This window comes from Delphinapterus leucas, chromosome 3 (assembly GCF_059928025.1).
Source record: "Delphinapterus leucas isolate spDelLeu-1000000601 "Yukka" chromosome 3, BTC_Dleu_Yukka2, whole genome shotgun sequence".
Classification (NCBI taxonomy): Eukaryota; Metazoa; Chordata; class Mammalia; order Artiodactyla; family Monodontidae; genus Delphinapterus; species Delphinapterus leucas.
In genome coordinates, this window is record NC_143131.1 from 99536438 (window position 1) to 99557613 (window position 21176).

Sequence of the window (21176 nt, forward strand, 5' to 3'; positions counted from 1 at the left end):
GGAGGAGGGAGACAGTAGTTGAGTGCTCAGTGTTGAAACAAAGAAATCCTGGAGTTACTTAAGACTGATAATTCCATCCTTGCATAAATTAGTTTTATTGGTGGTCAATACTATCTCAATGTAGGGTGTATTTCTGCCCTAAAAAGCAGATTTAATTGATAGCAGTACAGTACTTTAATCCATCAATAAAATGATTCCCTGGTTGCTGAGGTCCCTGAATTCTTCTGTATCTCAGTTTATTCTTGCTATCTTCTTGCTGTGAAAGTAGAGATACCCATAAAATTTCCCCACCTTCTTGATAAGAATTCATTTAGGAGATGCTGGTAGGGAAATGACCTGTTGAGTAGAAATTATTCATTGAGGCATAAGGGAAACAAAACTATGTGGTTAAAGGAAATAACCAGAATAGAGCAAGCTTTAAGTTGCCATTGTGAAAGTTAGAGCTGATATGAAAGTTAGAGCTGATAAATCACTTTAAGTGCCACTTATCACAGCAGATATTTTTATCCTGGTTTGAATCTTGTGTTACACAAAATTGTTTCCACAGTGTTTTAACTAAGGAAACATTATGCTTTGAAATGTAAACATATGACTCCATCTGTCTTTAAGGAAAGAAATAATTATCACACTTAATTAAACACCTGGAAACATTTATTGCCACCTTCTAATTAGATCTGTCATGGGGAGTTGTCAGCAAGTTATTGTTAATATTCTAGCTGGTAACACAATTGGCTTTTTCGTAGATTTTTGGGGCGGGGGATGCCAGTTCCCCTTCATATACATTACTTGTCTCTGCCACTTCTTGCTCAGCTTTTGAGTTTTTAACCTGTAATTTGAGTAAATAAAGTTTAGGGAAGTGGACTACCATTTACCTCCCTGTAAAATAAGAATACCTTAGGTATTGAATGTTTGGTATTAAGGTCTTTGCATTAACAGATATAGGTCTTCTAAGCCATTATATCCATCTAGATTATCTGCTAATTTAAGAATCATTAATAAATTATTGAATATAAGAAAGTTCCTGCCAAATTGTAGTGATCCTGCACAGATGCTCCTTTAAATTTTTCTTCTTTAAGAGAGACTTGAATCTGTAGTGCCTTTTGTTCTAATGTGTTTAAATTCAATGAGGAAAGGGGTGGCATGAGCTGGAAAATCTGCTTATCTTTGTTGCCTCTTAATTTTCTGTTTCTGACTATAGTGCTGGATATAGTCTTCATCTGTGTTGTGAGTGTTGCAGACAGGCTGTTCTGGGAGTCCAACAGAATGGCAGAAACTGAGGGTGAGCATGCACACTGCAAGTGCCAGGAACAGAGTATTTTATGAGGACTGTTCTCTGCAATTTTTTATTCTGTTGAAATTGGAGGAAAGGGTGTGTGGAGAGAAATGATTGCATCCAAACAGTACTCATTAGGAAATGCAGTTTGGGGGAGGAGGGGATTTCTAGGTGGTTTACGACTTGGGGAACTTCAGGTAGCTGATCCTTGAAGCTGAGGCTGCCACAGTGCCGGGCACTCGCGAGACCTCATAGTTAATTGATTCAATTAATCCTTGTCTGCTTGGATCAGCCCCTTGGAATGAACACATTTCCTTCTTGGAGATTTCTTTCATCCTCAATCAGAACTGAGCTTTGCTTCCACACCATGCAGAAGAGTCCATTCTCCACCCCCTCCATTCTTGCCTGGTACAAATTGAGGGCTTGACCATGGGATGACCTCCAGGAGACAGAGGAGGGTGGGTGATAACAAATAAAGGCCACCTGTTTTCTCACGGAGGGAGAAGGGAGCGTTAGCGCAACCCCAGTACCATGGGCACTGACTCGGGCACTGGGGACATGCACAGGGGCCCACCTGGACAAAAATGGGACAGTTTTCCTCAGTTTGGCATTCACAGAGATAATCAGCTCTGCTGCAGAGTTTAAGAGAAGGCACCGTGTGGTGCCAGATAAACTTTTATCACCTCAACTCTCCTCACGCTGCCCACATCCTGCATTTAATATCAAATGCACAGAGTAAGCATTCAACAAACACCGAAAAGGAGCTTTTAACACCCCAACCTTCATGTTTCCCTGTGAGAAGCAGTTTACTTCCTGCTCCCCCATCTCTGGTTTTGATGACTTTGGCCCTGGGGTCTGAGCCAACTGCAGTTTCTAGACTTTTGTACCTCAGTGGGGCTTCCCAGTAGCTAAAAACAGATGGTTCATTGAGGGTAAAAAAAAAAAAAAAAAAAAAAAAAAAATCAGTGAACCTTGTTGCAAAATGTAAACGAGGTCAAGTAGTAACCAGTGAACGTCAGTTCGCATTCTATATTTTGGCCTTAAGAAAAGGAAGTGAGCTACAGTAGGAGGTAGATAATTCTAGAATGTGAGAGGCACCATTTGGCCCATGAGTCTTAGACTACAACGGTGGCCGTTATACAAGTTGGGAGGCGCATCCCCTCTGTCCAGCTTGCAGGGGCACCATTCATTCACGCAGTGGGCATTTATTGAGCTCCTACCTTGTACGTGGTACTGTGCAGCCCTCTCATGTTCGCACCAAGGCCTGGGATCCAAGAGGACCGGTGACTTGCACGAAAATGTTTGCTGGTAAGAACGAGTCCCTGAAGATAAATTGATAATGGCAAAGATGGGTTCAGAATTCTTCTGAGTTTCACAAAGGAAAGTAAAGGCAATGCCTTAGAACAGTAGATGAATCATTTTCAAAATATTTATTTCTCAATAATAAGAAGTTGGAATAAGCGTCTTTCATCTGATGTCTGTTTCAAATCACCAGTGGTATAACTGCAATAAACGTGATTCCATAAGATTTGGTTTTCTTGGCCTTGCATGTCAAGCATGGAAGTTACCTGAGAAATTTGTTTTAAAATGTCACATGCTCCAAAATAATCAAATAACATCCACCCATCCTTTTAGGGATAGGTTGCTTTTTCTCTAGAAGAAAGTGTTTATGGTTCAGAACCAAGGTAGCAAAGATGCAGAGCCAGCTGCAAAGCTGGATGGACGTCAGCAAGTTTGTTTTCCCAGGATTGTGGAGGTTTTTTTGGCCGCCCATGCGGCTTGTGGGATCTTAGTTCCCCAACCAGGGATGGAACCCGGGCCCTCCGCCGTGAAAGCTCAGAGTCCTAACCACTGGACTGCCAGGGAATTCCCGGATTGTGCTTTTTCATATAGAACAAGAGGGGTGATTGACCAACATGATGATATTTCACTCAGGGTGACCAGGGGCTAGGCATGCAGCCACCTTCCCCACCAAAAAGAAACAAAAAATGCCTGGGAGGTCACAGGAATGGGCCTCCCCTGGAACAACCCAAGCTGACTTATAAGCACATTGGGGTTTGTTTCTTTAATAACAGAGAATGGAATTAAGTCCAAAATTCCACTTGTCGTCATTTCCTTAAACATTGGGAATGAAGATGACTTTTAGTTTAGTCAAAAAGTGGTTGGGTCACGTGACACTGTTGGAATCAGCTGTTCATATCTCAGCCACCACTAGCTGTGTGACTTGGGATAAGCTACTTCAGCTCTCTGAGCCTATTGCTTTACCTAAAAAGTGGGGATGGTATTTCTATCATAGGATTGTTGTGTGGATTAAGGCAGGATGTTCCTCTCCTGGTGTCCAATGTGCAGAAGCAAGTGGTCTACTTTGTTGGATTGGCCAAATTGCTCTCATTTCAAGACGATGGTGTTTGTACTGGGCCACAGTGGAGCAGAGAGGGAGAGTGGTGACTGTTACCACATGTGCTTTTAGCATGAACTTTCCTTTTTTTGCCTCTGACGATGCCAGAGAAGCCCAGAGAAGGGGGTGCATGTAGCGCAATTTCAGTTATTCCCAGCTGCAGGGTCACGTGATTATATAGGGAAATCTTGCTGCTGCCGCCGCTGCTGCAGCTGCTAAAGAGAATGAGCCAGAGCAGGGCATCCGGGTTTTATGTGTCTGAGCAGAAGAGCCATGGCATCCAGTAAACCCTCCCTATGCATGAGAGACACTTTTAAAAGGCCCGTTACAGTTCATTTGTGAGCAGTGGGTTGGCCTTTAGCCTATGGAGGCCCTTATTTAAAACAGGTAATGGATATGAAACCAGGTTTTCCAAGCCAGACAGGAAGCTATGTCTCAGCTGCCCTTGGTGTTGCAAAGGGACTCGGGCTGGCATGTCTTCAAGAGAAGTTGTGAGAGTTCCGAGGGGCAGAGGGCAGGGGCATTATCTTCAAGGTTGTCCACTGGGGCAAGCTCTTCTGGGAACACAGCACTCTGCAGGGCACACAGGACACTCATGAATATTTGAAAGGAGCCAAAAAGGAAGAACCAGCCCACCTGGCCAATACCCTCTCTAAGCCTGGCTCTTATTCCTTCAAGCCAAATTCATTTAGTTCAAGCCTTCTCCACTCACAGCTGTTATTTTATTTATTTCAAAAAATGAGTTCCTTATGACTGTCAACCAAAGTGAGGGAGACAGAGGTTGTGGTGTGTCCTGGTGGAGTCCCACTGTCCTCATCCTTTCCCATCTCGGCCTCTTGAGTTGTGCTCAGGCTCTCACATACATGTAGATGCAACATGTTCTACGGAACATGTTGGAGTAGGGAGTTCTACGGAAATGCCACCGTCTTCTGAGAAAAACTGCAGGTACAATGTTGGCCAGAGGTTGCAAAGTTCAAAACAATCTTTGATGACTCAGACCTTTAAGAAAGAAGTCCAATACCTGATTCCACCCCTCTGTGATTGGGAAACAACTCCCTTTTTCTCCCTTTCTTCTCTCTTTAAAAAGATGAGGTAGTTTTCTGGGAAGTGGCTGGTGTTTGATTCAATACTATCACCGCCCTGGAAGGGCAGAGCAGTCTAGACTTAATGATGGAATTCTTTCTGCCTTGGTGCAGAGATAGGCCCCCCGGTGACTCACAGAGTGTACCTGGGAGAGGTGATGAGCTCAGCCCTCCCTCCCCGAGCATCCGGTGATGGCCTCTGTGTTGCACATACTTAGCCATTTTGCTCCTTTGCTTTTATGGCCTGGAACACCTGAAGGTTCTTGAAAGAACGGCCGCTCTTTTTGCCAAGGAGAGAGACTCTGTGTCGATAAGGAGGCTCCCGGGTTCCTGCCCTGTGGTTTGAGAATGCAATTATCTGGGCAGCCACAGAGGTGATCTCCCAAATGAAATTTTGAACTTGTCCAGCGTGCTATATTTTAGGGCTCATCTGGGGCCATAGTTCACCTACTGTGGCATCACCAAGGCCGGGCCAGGGAATCTGCCTTTCTAACAATTCTCTCCCCGCCCCCCCATGCCCACCCCTGGTGACTGATGCACAGCGAACTGAAAACCCCTAGCCTGGGAGATCGGTTGTAATGTCTCGTTCTGTAAAGATTATTCAGGCAGTATCTGTAGGTGTCTCCCCACCTCCTTTTTTTTTTTGGCAGTGGAAAAGTGCAAATCTCTTGAAAGTACAGAGTGACTTTAAAGTTTAAAGAAGATTAACATGAACGTGCACAAAATGAACACCTGTGTACCCATCCTAGGAAATAACAAAGTGGTTTTTCAAGTAGGTCCTCACTGGGTTAAAAAATGTTGACCAACAACCAGGTCAAGAACAAAAAATAACAACCAAAACCAGTAGTGACATCCCACAAATAGATCAGGAATTGAAAGCCACGAAGCAGAGACACCAGGGAGTCTGCTCAGTGTTCATTTGTTCACAATCTAGATTTCGAATCACTGGCAATGCTGACCTCATCCTTTAGTGTGCTGCTGACTTGAGGACACCTCACGTCGCTTTGTAGATCACTGACATGGGATGGGCGCCCTTTTTCTAGGAGTGGCACCTGTTGGGAGGAGCCCCAGGCCCAAGACTCTTGAGTTGCCAAGTAGCCTGTTTTCCCTTCCCTGGGTCTACTCCCCTGTCCTGAGGTCCTGGCACCTCCAGGAAGCTATCCTGTTCTGAGAGTGCCGTGCCCCTCTCATGTTGAAATGGTGGGTGATGGGAAAATGGACAATAGACTGCTTTCTTTGAAGCTGTCTTGCTGTAACTTCCTCCCCCTCCCCCTCCTCCCCCTTTGTCCTCTACTTCCTCTTCCTTCTCTTCTTCCTCCTCCTTCTTTTGCTATTTTTTTTTTTTTTTGCATTTTGAGTTGTGTAAGTACTTGAGACTTTCTTCCCTACTTCTGAATTCTGGTCAGTTTTCAATTTCTCATTCTAATAGGGGCCTTGAAAATTATTGAATAATAATGGTCTGCTACTGATGATACATAGTCCTAATTTTAGTAGAACCACTATTTTTTCCCTCTAGGTTGAAATATTTGACTAGGGACCCACAAGTATAAAAATGGACTGATTTGAGTCTTGCCTCAGCCTTCCTCTCTAGCCAGCAATCCTCCAGGTTTGCTACTCCTGAGTCCAGCGCACGAGGGGCCTTGTAGCCTCACAATTTGGGAAAAGGGGCAGGTGGAGGAGGTTGCGAAGTGACTTGCAGAGACAAACCACAGGCCAGAGAATGAATCAACACAGTCTTCCTGGTGCATACCTGGTCTCTGAGTTCCCTACAAGCATGTCCACCCCAAATTTTACCCTTCAGTCAGTCTTTTCTGTTTCCTTTCATGGTTGCCCTAGTATTTGTATATTCGTGATAACAGATAGTATACCAGATCACTGTAACAGTTTGCTAGGGCTGCCATAACAACATTCTACAGACTGGGTGGCTTAAACAATAGAAATTTATTTCTCACAGTTCTGGAGGCTGGAAGGCCAAGATCAAGGTGTTGACAGGTGTGGTTTCTCCTGAGGCTTCTCTCCTAGGTTTGCAGATGTTCACCTTCTCATTGTTTCCTCACATAGTCTTTTCTCTGTGTGCATGCATCTGTGGTATCTCTCTCTCTTTCTTTTTATGAGGACAGCAGTCATATTAGATTAGGGCCCCACCCTTTTGACCTCATTTAACTTTAATTATCTTTCAAAAGGCCCTATCTCTAGTCACACTGGGGATTAGGGCTTCAGCCTAAGAATTTGAGGGGGAGGGGGCAGAATTCTATCTATAACAATCTCTTTTGTAAAGGTATTACGGGGAATTCCCTGACAGTCCAGTAGTAGGACTGGGCACTTTCACTGTGGTGGCCTGATTCAGGAACTAAGATTCCAAAAGCCGAGCAGCGCAGCCATAAAGAAGGGCAGGAGTATTACAAATAATACCCTTTGTGTTATTATCATATGGTTTACGTCTACATATATAATCTTCAGAAATCATGATTATTATTTTTTACTTTAAACAATGATCTTTTGAAGAAATTAGAACATGAGAAAAAGTTTTTTATATTTATCCACTTACTTGAGGCTCTTCATTCTTTAGTGTAGATCCGTTTCCATCAGGCATTTTTTAATCCTTCAGCCTGAAGAACTTCCTTTAATATTACTTGTAGCCCAGAGCTGCTGGCAACAAATTCTCTCAGCCTCCTTTGTACATGTGCCCCTCATGTCTGTGTGTCCAAATCTCTTCTTATAAGGGTACCAGTCAGATTGCATTAGGGCACACCAGAAGAACCTCACTGTAGTTGAATCACCTTTTTAAAGACCCTATCTCCAAATACAGTCCCATTTTGAGTTACTGGAGGTGAGGACTCCAACATATGAATTCTCTTAGTGGGGGGGACACAATTCAGCCCATAACAGTTAGGATGCTTTAGGCTGCAGGTAAGAGAATGCCCAGCTACCAGTGGTTTGAACAGTAAAGACATTAAATTATCTTACGTGAAGGGAGTCTGGGGTTGATCCAATCCAGAGTTGAATCAGTGCCTCAAACAGTATCATCAGGGACCAGGTTCTTTCCATCCTTCTCTTCTCCCATCCTTAATATGTTACCTTATTTTTTCTGCAGACTTGCCACCTCATAGACAGAAAATAGTTTCTTCTGCGGTGGGTATCACAGGCTTCTCCAAACTCATTCAAAGACAGGAGGAGCTTGTGGATGTGGGGAGAGGGGTGGGCAGAGAGAGCAGCAATAAATCTGTTCTCTTTTAATGTCCATCTCTTTTCTTTTCTTTTTTTTTTAACATCTTTATTGGAGTATAAATGCTTTACAATGATGTGTTAGTTTCTGCTTTATAACAAAGTGAATCAGCTATACATATACATATATCCCCATATCTCCTCCCTCTTGCATCTCCCTCCCACCCTCCCTATCCCACCCCTCTAGGTGGTCACAAAGCACCAAGCTGATCTCCCTGTGCTATGCAGCTGCTTCCCACTAGCTATCTGTTTTACATTAGGTAGTGTATATATTTCCATGCCACTCTCTCACTTTGTCACAGCTTACCCTTCCCCCTCCCTGTCCGTCTCTTTTCATCAGAGGATAAATCTTTCCTGAAGCCTCCTCAGGCCTCACTGACCACAACTGAGTCACAGCTGCAAGGGAAGCTGTGAAAATAAGTAATGGACATTAAGGGAAAACTTCTACTTTGGGATGTTGGCTGTACCAATGGGAACAAGGGAAAGAGGCATGATTATTGGACAGATAAATAATATCTGCACCAGCCCCAGGCTCCCATGCTCTAGAAGCTGTCTAGCTGAGCCATCACTATTACTGATAATAATAATCTCAGGTTTTATTGGAATTAAAATTATCTACCCATGATGAGTAGCTGGGAGAAAAACAAAGATGTGGAAGGTGTTAATCACATATATGAACTTAATTACTACTAGTAGTGACTTTTTAATGTTGTGGGTTTCTAAAAATAGCAGTATTTACTTTGGAGACAGCATGCTGCATTGAAACCCAGAAGATGTTCATCAAATAGAGAGTTCTTTATCTTTATGGAAATGTTTACACCCCCAATAACAGTAATCATGACAAACACTTTTTGAGTACTTATGATGGGCCGGGCACTGTGCTAAGTGCTTTATACACATTATTAAATTCATCTTCCTAACAGATCTGTGAGAAAGGTATTGTTGTTAATCTGCATTTGCAGGTGAGGAGCTGAGGCTTGGGGAGGTTAAATAACCTGCCATAGATGCCTGGCTGAGCTGGGAGTGACACCCTGGCAGCTCAGCTTCATCCCATACCTGTGCTTTGAACTGCTACAGGATATTACCCCTCAACAAAACTGCTAAAAACTCCCTCATTTTCTGTAAGCTCTCAAAAGCTGTTATCTTTCCAACCAGTCAGAGTCTACCTCATAGTTTATGTCTCATTTTATTGTTCATATTTTAAGATTGAGATATAATTGACATTCTGGTGTTTTTAGTAGTAGAAAGAAGAACCTTGAGAGTGTGCCCAGCTGACACTGACTCACCTGGTGACCTTCAACAAGCCACCACAGTCTCCTCTGAGAGGTTCAGATTAAGACTGAGTCTGCGGGGCCACATCCAGGCACTTAGGGTCTGTTGTTCACAGACCGTTGCCCTCTGCAGATTGTACTAAAAGTCCTGTTTATTTCAGATGTGATTCACAAATGTATTTCAAAGTAAGGATGTAGAAGTTCAAGATGAATGGAGCTGTACTTCCCAAATTGAGAAGATAACATTTATATCCTTTTTCATGCTGGGAAGAAGTTGGACAATTTTAATGACCCAGAGGAATGTGTCTTTCATTATTGGCTTGTACAGAAGAGTGCCAATCTGAGTGATGGCAAATTTGTCCTCAGGTTATAGAATCTTGTGTGAGGCAAATTTAGTAAAAGCTGGGAAAACTTCCTGATGGTCATTGTGCAGAGACTGCACCCTGCAGAATGCTTGGGCAGCTGGGAATTGGCTTTAGCAGAAGCAGGGCTAGGTGTGCTTCTCATCTGGTGACTCTAATAACAGGGACGCAGTGGAGATGCTGTTCCAAAATGCAGTGCAGACATTGGGAGCCTGTGTTTCTTCTCTTAGTCCTGAATTCATGTTGCTAAAGCTGTAATAACATCTTGCGTGTGGTAGTTTTTTGCGGTACGCAGGCCTTTCACTGCTGTGGCCTGTCCCGTTGCGGAGCACAGGCTCCGGATGTGCAGGCTCAGTGGCCATGGCTCACAGGCCCAGCCACTCCGTGGCATGTGGGATCCTCCCGGACCGGGGCACGAACCCGTGTCCCCTGCATCGGCAGGCGGACTCTCAACCACTGGGCCACCAGGGAAGCTCCTGTTCATTTGTTTTTTAATCGACTATTGCTAATAACGAGTCTGGAGCTGAGTATGGGAGTAAGGGGTATAAGTTTCTTGTCTAATTCTGGGAACTCAAAGCTGCCCTAGGTTGGTATGCTGAATGCTACAACTCTGAGTCAAGTGATTAATCTTATGTCTGTGAGAAATCAACACCCAACAGCTCTTTGCAATTCCAGTTAGGCATCCTAGAGGTCATTTTGAATTAAGAACACCTTTGAGATATTTTGGAGTACATGATTTGCTATAAGCTTTAAAAAATGATTTGAAGTGTTATAAGGCAAATTTTCATTAAAACAGTATAGATGAAATCATTTCCTGTCACCATGAGCAGTTCATTGAAACAGAAGTCCTTCATAAGATACTGGCTCCCAGCTGATTGGCTGCTTGGCCCCTTCCCCTCCTCTGTTGCCTTGCTGGGTTTTCCATCAGTTGGCTCTTATTGTGCTGACTTGCCTAGATTCCTTTTTTTTTTTAACTTAGTGACATTTTTAAAATTTAATAATTGAAAATCCATTCAATGTTTCTGGTCAGAAAAGTCCACATTGTAAAGACTGCAATTAAAATTGTGGTTCCATGCAATTTAGATGAAGACTCCAATTGGATTTTTAATTTGAAAACTAGCAGATACTATTTTAAAGCACATCTGGAAACACATATTCTTTTTTTTTTTTTAACATCTTTATTGGAGTATAATTGCTTTACAATGGTGTGTTAGTTTCTGCTTTATAACAAAGTGAATCAGTTATACATACACATATGTTCCCATATCTCTTCCCTCTTGCGTCTCCCTCCCTCCCACCCTCCCTATCCCACCCCTCTAGGTGGTCACAAAGCACCAAGCTGATCTCCCTGTGCTATGCGGCTGCTTCCCACTAGCTATCTATTTTACATTGGGTAGTGTATATATGTCCATGCCACTCTCTCACTTTGTCCCAGCTTACCCTTCCCCCTCCCCATATCCTCAAGTCAATTCTCTAGTAGGTCTGTGTCTTTATTCCCGATTCTTTTTTTTATAACTTAAAAAAAAAAAGAAAATGTTACTTTATTGCTTTTTCTTAATTGAAGTATAGTTGATTTATAATATTATATTAGTTTCAGATGTACAACATAGTGATTCAATATTTTTATAGATATTTCATTTAAAGTTATTATAAAATATTAGCTATATTCCCTGTGCTGTATGATATATCCTTGTAGCTTATTTATTTTGTACATAGTAGTTTGTACCTCTTAACACCCTCCCTTTGTCTTGCCCCTCCCCCTTCCCTCTCCCCAGTGGTAACCACTAGTTTGTTCTCTATATCTGTGAGTCTATGTTTTGTTATATTCATTTGTGTTATTAGATTTCACATGTAAGTGATAACGTACAATATTTGTCTTTCTCTGTCTGACTTATTTCACTAAGCATAATACCCTCCAGTTCATCCATGTTGTTGCAAATGGTAAAATTTCTTTTTTTATGGCTAATATACCACTTCTTTATCAATTGGTCTGTCCATGAGCCCTTAGGTTGCTTCCATGTCTTGGCTACTGTAAATGATGCTGCTATTAACATTGGGGCGCTTGTATCTTTTTGAATTAATGTTTTCAATTTCTCTGGATATATGCCCAGGAGTGGAATTGCTGCATCATATGGTAGTTCTATTTTTAGTTTTTTGAGGAACCTCCATAACTGTTTTCCATAGTGGCTGCACCAACTTACATTCCCATAACAGTGCACGAGGGTTTCCTTTTCGCTGCATTCTTGCCAACATTTGGTATTTGTGGTCTCTTTGAGGATGGCCATTCTGACAGGTGTGAGGTGATATCTCATTGTGGTTTTGATTTGCATTTCTCTGATGATTAGCGATATCGAGCATCTTTTCATGTGCCTATTGGCCATCCATGTGTCTCCTTTGGACAAATGTCTATTCAGGTCTTCTGCCCATTTTTTTATTGGGTTGTTTGGTTTTTTGATATTGAGTTATATGAGCAGTTTGCATATTTGGATATTAACCCTTTATAGGTCACAACATTTGCAAATATTTTCTCCCATTCAGTAGGTTGTCTTTTCGTTTTGCAGATGGTTTCCTTTGCTGTGTAAAAGCTTTTAAGTTTAATTAGACCCCATTTGTTTATTTTTTTGCTTTTGTTTCATTTGCCTTAGGAGACAGATCCAAAAAAATATTGCTTCGATTTATGTCAAAGAGTACCTATGTTTTCTTCTAGGAGTTTTATGGTTTCCACTCTTACGTCCTTTACAAATTTGAGTTTATTTTTTTATATGATGTGAGAAAATGTTAGATTTTCTTGACACTTTTCTTCAAACTTTTTTATTGTAAAATAAAACACAAATAACAACAACAAAAAAACACACATATAACAAATGCACACCTTAGTGAATTATTATAAGGCAAACACTCTTATAACCATCACTCAGGTCAAGAAATAGAACTTTGCTAGCTACCCCAAAAGTGCCTTCACATACCCTCCCTAATCACATTACCCTTCCTTCCTCCAAAAGTAAATGCCATCCTGACCTTTATAGTAATCACTTCCTTGCATCCCTTTATGGTTTTATCACACAGGTGAGCAGCCTGATACACTGTAGTTTAGTCTTACCCATTTTTTAAAAAACTTGTATCTTTTAAGTCTCTTTTAATCTATGGATTTCCTTAACATCCTCCCTCATTTTAATTATTTAAAAGAATAGTTTTTTTGGGGGGGGGCTGTTTGATCTGTAGAGTTTCCACAGTCTTATTAACAAGAAAGATGCACGCCCCCCCCCCGCCCCAGGTACATTTCAAGTTGTTCCTTTGCCCCCTATTTCCTGCATCTGGGTCCAGAGGATTGATCAGACTCAGGTTTGATCCCTTTGGCCAGATTACAGGTGCTGTTGTATCCTTTCACTGGAAGGCACACAACGTCTGTTTTTTCTACTCTTTTTTTTGCCTTTAGAAGCTGTTGATCCTCAATGTCTAGACCTATTAATTCATTGGAGATTGCAGAATAGTGATATTCTAATTCTACCATTTTGCTTTACTTTATTAGCTGGAATAATTTTATAAAGGTAGACTTCCCTTCAATCTGTTATTTGATTACACAGTGGTACAGGTCACATAGAAAAAACAAGGTAAACGCTCAGTTCTTTCCTTTGATTTACCCAGTTTTCGAGAATTGGTTTCCTGTCATTCTCAGAAGGTGACCAATGGTTTTTTTAAATTGGTATGATCATGGAATTAAATATACTTAATAAGACTCAGATCGTCCCATCTTTGACCAGTGGGAGCTTCTTCATGTTGGCTCCTAGGTCCTTCTGACATGACCTTAGCTTCTGTGTTATCTGGTGTGTTAAGGTGATCCAGGCCTGTCTTGTACATTTTCTGCCTAGACCTGGATTCAACCATTTCTTCAAGAATCCCTGGTTTATTTTAATGAGAATGGTGTCTCAGGACCATAACCCAGGCACTAGAGATGTGCATTCACTGCAGTAGTCGTTGTTTCTAGGCTGTTTCATTGGTCAGAGCTGAGAAAATACACACTCACTCACACACACACACACACACACACATTTACATACAAACATATGTACACATATAAAGATAAAATACTTTGTGAGTTCATGTTGATATTTCCAAGTCAAATTCGAGACTACGGGGTTTTGTTTAACTTCTTCTATGTTACGTTTATGTTTCCTTTCTTTCGTACTTAGAATCTTTGCTTTTTAGTCCCAAGGGAGATAGAATATCTTTTAATTACCCATTGATTACCCTGTATTACACATACACCAGTCTCCAAGTAATCAGCTATGATTAATGAAAACAATAAAAATAATTTATTTGGCATATGCCCTACTCATTCTTCCCCAATTTTTTTTATGGTTGTACTATATCTGCATTGTCAGATCATATAGCCATTATATACTAAAATATCTCCCATTCAATGCACATTTAGTCTTATTTCTACAGGTAACTATATATGTCATGCTTATCATCAGTCCTCATATCACTGTCTCTACAAATTTTGATTGAAGCCGTTTCTCTAGTGGATTACTTAGGTAGGGCTTATGGGAATAGTATTCCCTAATTCCTTTTTTCCCCCTTATTTATTTATTTATTTTTGGCTGCTTTGGGTCTTCGTTGCTGCGCGCGGGCTTTCTCTAGTTGTGGCGAGCAGGGGCTACACTTCGTTGCGGTGCATGGGCTTCTCATTACCGTGACTTCTCTTGTTGCGGAGCACAGGCTCTAGGCGCGCAGGCTCAGTAGTTGTGGCACAAGGGCTTCAGTAGTTGTGGCTCGTGGGCTCTAGAGTGCAGGCTCTAGTAGTTGTGGTGCACGGGCTTAGTTGCTCCGCGGCATGTGGGATCTTCCTGGACCAGGGCTCGAACCTGTGTCCCATGCATTGGCAGGTGGATTCTTAACCACTGCGCCACCAGGGAAGCCCTCCCCCTAATTTCTTGATAAAACTTTGTGACCTTTATACTAAAGGTCAGTTTTGCTGGATAGAACATACTTGGCTCACATTTTCTTTCCTTGAGAATCTTAAATATGTTACTTCATTTTCTTCAAAGTATTGTTGTCAAAAGTCTGATAATGATGATAATCTAATTTTCTTAGCCTCTATAGTTCGCTTTTGAGAGCATCCACTATACATCTTTTTCCTTCAATCTACTATCTATCTAGCATTTCTGCACAGTGAGTAGTGAGCTTGTATGTAACCAAATCCAAGTTTATGACTTGGTCAACCCTGGTGCCAAATAATTTCTCTCTCCTGTTAACCTAGAATGAGCCACTTGCTCTTAGTAACTGTAGTTTTTTATCTTTGTAACCTCAGCTGTACCTTGTAAGGTGTACAGAGCACTAAATATATACTTGTTTATGACATAAATGAAGTGGAAGGATGTGGGTTTTTTTCCTTTCCTTTAGCCTGTTAGGAACTGCCCCGCCCCTTTGACTCTTTTCCTCCAATCAGGCGCGGCCTTGCCTCAGACACAGCTGTGCTCACAGAGGCAGGCTCTTCCCTGAGCAGGTGTGTGGGCGCTGCACCCGTGGGACCTTGTCTCCATATTCACCGTGTCAAGTTGTTAGACCATGTTCTCGTGATACTGCTTTTTCAAGACGAGCAAACTAGGAAGCCCTGTCTCAGAGTGTTGGCTCCACACTAGATGCCAACCTGGTCTCCACACCTGCTTGCCCTCTGCGTGGTCAGTACTTTGACTTCTCCTTGTGGGTGTTACGGCCCAGGCCCCTGGCATATGGGGCCCAGACCCCCTCCTCTCTGAGGATGCTGGGGCTGCTGCCTGCCCTTTTCTTTCTTGGCTGACCTTTTTCCCCTTCACTTCTTGGTCACCAGAACCCATGGCAGGACATCATATTGGGAACCCTCACCCAGACGTGATCCCTGATACACTTTCTTCAACATACACACTGTTTAGGTTTTGAAATGTAAATTCCAGTTGACTGGCACGCATGCCACTTTGGCCAAAGCCTCTTCTGCTTGTTGCTTTACTACCTGGATCAGTCACGCACTTGGTTTATCTGTTGCATTTGTGACCTTTGACCTCTGGTATCCCACACTTCTCGGAGCACTATCATATGGGCATGACCTCGCCCAATTTTAGGCCTGGCCTGCACTACAATCCTGTGTTTTCCCTGCCGTGGCTGTCCTTTTTAGGTCTTGGCCTGTGGCCGTGCTTTTTTTTTTTTTTTCCTTTTTTTCTTGAGTACCTCAGGGCCAAGAACATTGTGATAGATGGCTTTTTCTTCTTTTTCTACTTCCAGCTGCCTGTGTTTTTGCCTTTTGCCTCTCGTTGGCTCCTGGTGAGCCAGCTGTGGTGGTAGACGCTCAGTATTCATTGAGCACTTACTATGTGCCAGGCATTATACTAAGCTCAATAAATGTTCAGCCTCTACCAAATCCTAGGTTCTATCATTATTATTCCCATCTTAAAGATGAGGAAACTGAGACCATGAGAGTTTAAGTCCTTACCCAAGGCCAAAAGCAAAACTGATAGTCATATCCTTTGGTTCTTAACCACATTACTGTACTTCCTCATGAAGAAACATAGGCTCAACAAGGACCTACTGTATAGCACAGGGAAATATATTATTCGATATCTTGTAATAGCCTATAATGGAAAAGAATCTGAAAAAGAATAGATAAATATGTATGTATAGCTGAATCACTTTGCTGTACACCTGAAACATTGTAAATTACCTATACTTCAATAAAAAGATAAAAATTATATATATAAAAAAAAACCCACAGGGTTTACCGAGGAAGCTTGTGGGTCTTGCCCAAGCTCAGTAACCTTGCTGGCCTCTGGAGGTTGGATGGTGGCGCTGACAACTCTATAATGTTTAGATCTTGAACAGAGTTTTCTCAGAGCTATTCAAGATTGCTGATGTAGACTGTGCAGCATGAATGGGAGGGGGAGTGGGGAGTGATAGAAATATGGCTCCAGAGTCTCACAGCCTGGAATAGTCCCAGATCTGAAAATCTATTGTCAGGACTGCAGACAACTTGAGAGCTGCATGTCTTGCTGATAATAAGTCAGCAGTGTTAGCAGCACTTGCTTGTTAATGCCTCCACAAGGGGCAGGAGAAGGCAGGTGAAGCTTAAATATGTCAATATTGACACTTGTTAGACATTCTAGTCGTGAATTTGGTGGACGAAGGAGTTAAAACTATCTAAAATAAGGTTTTTAAGAATTTCTTCCTATCCGTGCTATCTCTACATATGTTCTCAGAATTTTTTTTTAAGCATTATTATTTCTACCCAGGGAAATATTATAGACCCATTTTGCTTACATGATGTTTTTGAAATAACTGAGCAGGAGATGCAGATGTTATTTGGTACCACGTAATGGAAAAAGCTCTGGATAGGTGAGTGGGTGCTTTGCGGCAACTGGCTGGGTGATTTTGCTGAGGCAGTCACCCCTCTGGGTCTTAATTGCCACATCTAAGGAATGTAAGGTGTAGACTACATAATCTCTAATCCCTTACAGCTCTAAAATTCTGCACTTCTTTTCGTTGCCATTTTAAGCGTGGAAACCAAGCCACTGGTAGAGCAGGAGGGGTAGAGCTCTGGATTCGTCTGGAAGGAGGAATGCCACCCTGCCCCGGTGTGGAATGAGGAATTCTATACCAGGGGCTCAGGGTGGGGAGCTAGAGCTCTGACCCTGAGTCTTTCCAGGAGGCTTTAGGACTACAAAGTGAGATACTCCTGTGAGTAGATTTATTTTTAGGTTATCTTTGTGTTCCCCTTCATAAGACAAGTGACTGCTAACTATACTAACATCCTAGGAAATTTGCTAAATGATGTCTTACACCAGAGATCCCACCTGTGACTATCCAAGAAGCTGATACGTGTAATCATGAGTGAATTCGGTCTGAGACAAAGAGTTCATTGCAGTGTTGTTTTTAGGAATAAACAAAATGAAAACTTTAAACAACTTAAATATGCATCGACAGCTTATATACGTTACGGTACTTCCGTGAGATGAAACATTATGCAGCTTTAGAATAAGGTTGGTCTTTGTGCATGGATATGGAAAGATCTCCAGGACAGATTAAATCAAAAAGCAAAATAATGATCTCATTATGTTTTAAAAAAATGTATATTCTATGTTTATGAGTGCATAAGCTTTTTTTTTTTTTTAAAGAATGGACAATACACTATTAATAGTGGAACTTTGGATTTGAAGAAGGGAAAGGAGGTTAACTTTTCATTTTATACCTTCTATCATTCTTAAATTTCATAATAAAGATACATTTGGAAAAGGAGAGAATTTAGATTTCAGTTGAGTTTTTGAGGCAGTCTAATACTTCCTTAGAAAAATCCATATAAACAAAGCATACTGAGCAAAGCAAGGTGTTGTCTATAAACACTAGTCTCCCAGCTTTAGGTAACCCCCCCCCACCTCCTCTTCTTAACACACAGTCTCAGATTACGTGTCCTCTAACCTCAAATTGTCAATGGTACCCAAGGTCTATCAGAAACAAGTCTGGAAGAGCAATATGGCAGAGCAGCAGCGCATGGGCCTGCTGACTTGTCATCCATGCATTCGGCAGTATTTGTCGAGGACCCGCTGGGCACCGGGCATAATGCTAGCTCTGGGATATGTAGGGGATGGGCGTGCTTTTCGGAAACTGTACGTGACTTCTTGGAGCCTCAGTCTTCTTACTTGTAAAACAAGTTGTTGGGACTAAATAGAACAGCAAATGCAAGACTCCTTGCCCAGGCCCCAAAGAACAATATTTGCTCATTTGCCTCACCCTTCTCTCCATGTTCAAGGCTAGGTCTGATCCCCACTGCTCTTCTGCACGTTTCATTTGGTTCCCGTTCCTAAATTGTGCATTGTTCTAGAACACACACCAATCTTCCCTGCTTTTGTCTTTGCTGGTTATATCCCCCTTTCCTGCATGCCCATTGCTTCTCTTTCCTGGACAAACTTAAATTTTCCTTCAGGATCCAGTTCAAATGTTGCCTCCTCGATGCAACTTTTCCTGGTTCTGTTCTTTACCAGGAAAAAAAGTCCAAAACTAATCTCTTCCTCTTAAGAATGTGAATAGCTCATTCTGGTCTTCCTATCTTTATGTTGATTATAAGTTATGACATTGCAGCTTAATTTGCAGCTGTCTTCGCCCTACTAGATATCTTTCCTGAGAGCAGTAACTAAGTTTTGTTCATCACTAGAAGTTATCTCTGTCCCCATGTTCTCAGGAAATATGAATGACTTCATTTTTATGATTACCCAAATATCATTTTTACATTCATTTAAAAGATTATTTTAGTTTCATGTTCTTGAAATCCACTACTAACAGCAGGTTAGACAGAGTTTCTTTCCCCCTGCAGGGATTAAACTTGGAAATTGTGGAGCTGCTATCCCTGAAGAATGTTCAAGAAGAGACAGGCAGGCATCTTTCTAGGGTGGTTCAGGCAGTTACCACCCTTCACATGAGTAACTGGCTCATAAGATCTTGTCTGATGAGGTGAGATCTTATCCTGATAATTTAAAAAAGCAAACAAACTATACCCACTATTAAGACAACTCCAAGCAGAAGTAAAGGAAATGAGAAAGAAAAAAAAATAGTAAGATTTTTAGATATGTGTGAGCCAACAACTTGTTTCATTTCTATTTCTTTCCATCCTTATCCATAGTTAAATATTATAGCTGTGACCATAGCATAGACACAGTTTAATATTCTACTTTTAACATTATTTCCTACACAATTTCCTATGTTTTTATGGACATTTTGATTCTGTTTTTCTCAGTGAAATGATTGGAATTCAGTTGATGCCTTTCTTGAGCAAGAAATGGAGATTATAGAGCAAAGATGTAGCCTGAGGGAATGTCAGCATTGTGTATTTTTAAAAGGCATGATCTTATTCTGATATTGCTGAGATATACTGGAGCAAAAATATTAACAAATGATTTGATTGAAGTTTACAGCACAATAAATGAGATTAAGATCGTGAGCCACTTTAAAATGTTTTCTTAAATGAAATACACATCTTTAAGAGATTAGACAGAGTTTTGCCCAAGCAATGGCTCTTTATTTACAAAAGCCTGTTGGGAACAGCTGGAAGACAGCCTTTCTTTATCAGTAGGTTTGTGTAACTAGCCTCAAGTTGTTTGCTAATGAAGTTCAGGTCTCCTACACTAATAGAATGGAATAATTTTACATGGAAGAATCAGACCCTAGCCTCCTTTTTCAGAAGAAACTAATCTGACTGGTGCCTATAAGCAATGAGGTGTGTTTAACATGTGGAAATCATTAGGCTAAATACCAGAATCTCTTTGAGGTCTGTGGATATAGTCTCTAAAGAGAGAGAGAGGCATTTAAAATTAAGCTGCGCAGAATTCTAACAAGCACTGTATACTCATTCTTGGAACCAATCTTCTTTCTCTGGCCCTAGGCTAAATTGACTAGATTTGTACTCCCTTTGTTGATTTAAAGCCAAATTCACTCTTTTTTTTTTTTTTTTTTTTTTTGCGGTACGCGGGCCTCTCACTGTTGTGGCCTCTCCCATTGCAGAGCGCAGGCTCAGCGGCCATGGCTCACGGGCCCAGCCGCTCCGCAGCATGTGGAATCCTCCCGGACCGGGGCACGAACCCGTGTCCCCTGAATCGGCAGGCGGACTCTCAACCACTGCGCCACCAGGGAAGCCCCATTCACTCATTTTTAAAAAGAGAACCAACTGTCTTCTAATGTGATTTGTAGCTTTCCTATCTGGAGGTTCTTAATTATTTTGCTATTTCTATCATCTGTCAGAATCATTCATACACATGTCAATTCAAGGTAAGTTTACCTTCTGGGCCAGCTTGCCTGTTAGGACCTAATATATTTTATAATTACAGACGGTCCCTGATTTACGATGGCTCGACTTACAATTTTTTTGACTACAATGGTGGGAAAGCCTTGTGCATTCTGTAGAAACTGTAGTTCGCATTTTGAATTGTGATCTTTTTCTGGGTTAGTGATAGATGGTGCGTACTCTCTTGTGATGCTGGGCAGTGAGCCTCAGCCACGTGATCACGAGGGTAAACTACCCATACACTTACAACCACACGACCATTCTGTTTTTCACTTTAAGTACAGTATTCCATAAATTACATGAGATATTCAACACTTAATTATATGAAAGCCTTTATGTTCGATGATTTTGCCCAGCTATAGGCTAATGTAAGAGTTCTGAGCACATTTAAGGCAGGCTAGGCTAAGCTATGATATTCCATACATTGGTGTATTAAATGCAATTACAACTTATGTTATTTTCAACTTATGATGGGCTTATCCATCATATGGTTTATTTCAACATACAATGGGACCCCCATTGTAAATTAAGGAAAATCTGTATCCTTGCTTTACTCTAGTTATTGTGTATAACCGCCTATAATTTAGCATAGGAATGATCATTGGATTTCTTTGTGTTTTCTAGAGGGGTGACTGCATCCTTGTGTGATTATTTATGGTTTGGTCTATAAAAGGACCCCCAAAAATTGGTCCTGTTTTTTTTTTTCTTCTGCTTTCATTTATGTCTTAAAGAGAGGTATTCAGTCTTACTAGTCACCCAGACCAGCT

The 21176-nt window shown here is 41.5% G+C and overlaps 1 protein-coding gene across 1 annotated transcript in view; it reads left to right on the forward strand.

The window, feature by feature from the left end:
- TNFAIP8 (TNF alpha induced protein 8) overlaps positions 1-21176 on the forward strand; it is a 122467-nt gene that overhangs the window by 942 nt on the left and 100349 nt on the right. The window lies entirely within an intron of this gene.